General features: G+C 59.3%; 1 long non-coding RNA gene across 1 annotated transcript; it reads left to right on the top strand.

Annotated features, from left to right (window-relative positions):
• Nucleotides 1–342: 342 nt before the first annotated feature.
• LOC104660099 lies at nucleotides 343–1,417 on the top strand. The gene is made up of 3 exons (XR_747667.2): nucleotides 343–443; nucleotides 599–767; nucleotides 1,239–1,417. It is a non-coding gene; the product is annotated as an uncharacterized LOC104660099 (long non-coding RNA).
• The last annotated feature ends 367 nt before the right edge of the window (nucleotides 1,418–1,784 follow it).

Genomic DNA, 1,784 nt, shown 5'->3' with positions numbered 1-1,784 from the left:
GGAAACGAAGGAAGCGGGGAGGAGACGGAGAAGTGCTGCAGCAGCTTGAGTCGGCAAGTTGAGAGAACTGAAAGCAGTCCAGGTTGGGCGGAACACGAAGGGCTGGAGGAGCGGCCCAAGGTAAAAAGATCTAGGCCAGACGAAAGCGGAAACTGGATTAGGAGGGCCCTATTAAGCGAATTTAAGGAGATAGGACTTTATCCCGAGAGCAACAGAGAGCCCATTAAAGATTGTAAACAGGAGTGACACGATCGGATTTACATTAAAATAAAGCATCTGACTGGCTGCGCTGTCGAGACGGGGGAGGGGCAAGGGCAGAGGCGGAGAGAGCGGAGAGCGGTCGCCGGAGGTCCAGGTGGGAGACGCCGCGCCCGGCACCGAGAGCAGCAGCAGCGACAACCAGGCGGCCTGAAGTGCAGACGCAAAGCGGATCCCGGGGCTAGGTGAATTGGGGTAGAGGGATAATGACCAGACTGTAGTGTTGTCTTTGCTGAGTCGGGAAACACGCGAGGCTTGTAGGGAAGGTGCCGAGCTCCGCTGAGAACGCCTAGATTTTGAGATTTCTGTGGCATCCAAGTTAAATATGCCTGGACTTCAGGACACGGGGGTTCCAGAAGCAGGATGACGCGCCGGGAGGGGACGAGACGGTCCAGAGCACGCCCGGGAGAGAGGGTGGCCCAGACGGCGCCCAGGGGCCCCCATCCTGCGCCGGCCCGCGCTCCAGCCCTCCCTCCCTCCCTCACACACGCGGAATCTCAAAACATGCGGTGAGACAGGAGGAGTGTTCATTTGTCTAATTTTGCAGGTAGGGAAAATGAGAGCTTGGAGTAGGGGCTCATGCATGACCACCTGGCAGTGAATCTTCCAGGCAATACAAGCCCCACTCTACCCTCCTACAAATTCCGTGCATCCGATTGTTGAAACACATTCGTTCTCAAATTTTTGGTAGAATGCATCACAGAAATGGATTTTGCTTTATAAATGCCGTTTGTTCCTCTTTCTCCCAATCCCATAATAAAATATCAAGTGACCAACTTTCAATTTTAAATATCACCAGGCATCAGAAATATGTAATAAGCACTTTTCTCTTAAACCGAACGGAGGAAAATCTTAGAACGTGTGTCCACCAGTCAGTGCATAACTTCTCTAAGTTCTCTGTCCTGCGTAAATAAACCTTGACAGCTCTGGCTCTACGCTTATTAGCTCAGCACATCCATCCCGGCTTTTCCCGTCTCCAGGACACGCCAGCCCCTCCTGCCCGCCTCGGGCTGCACCACCTGCTCCCGGCGCCTCCCCGCCCCCTGGCCCGCCCGCGCCGGTTCTCACGCGCGGCCAGCGCCCTTCCCCGTCGCTCCCGCCCCTTTCACTTCCGCACAGCTTAGAAGTCGGGGTGAGTGCCTCCGCGCCCACCTTCCCAGCCCCTCTGGCACTCCCGGTTTTCCACACCCGCCACCAGCCGCCGTACCCCCCACGAAGTTCTCCCTCCAGTGCCGCCCCCCAAGAGGACTTCAGGGGCGGTCCCGGGACATCTGGCACTGATTGGCTGATCGGCGGCACCCCGCCCCCTGGGCACGCGCAGGAGGTGGGGCGGGCCTGAGGAGCGCGCGCCGCGCGGCCCCGCGGGCTGAGCGTTCGTGACCCGCGTGCTGGCCCCGGCGTCCCGATACCGGAGTCTGCGAGGTGGGGGCGGGTGGCGGCAGATGCCGCGGCCGCCGCGGTGTGACCCTGGGCTTGGGGGAATTTTTTTGGCCTAGAGGGCTCCTGTTGTCCGGCGGCGGCGAGCC

This window comes from Rhinopithecus roxellana, chromosome 9, assembly GCF_007565055.1.
Source record: "Rhinopithecus roxellana isolate Shanxi Qingling chromosome 9, ASM756505v1, whole genome shotgun sequence".
NCBI classification, from domain to species: Eukaryota; Metazoa; Chordata; class Mammalia; order Primates; family Cercopithecidae; genus Rhinopithecus; species Rhinopithecus roxellana.
The sequence above is the reverse complement of the archived record's forward strand: the minus strand, read 5'-3'. Positions and strand labels throughout refer to the sequence as shown.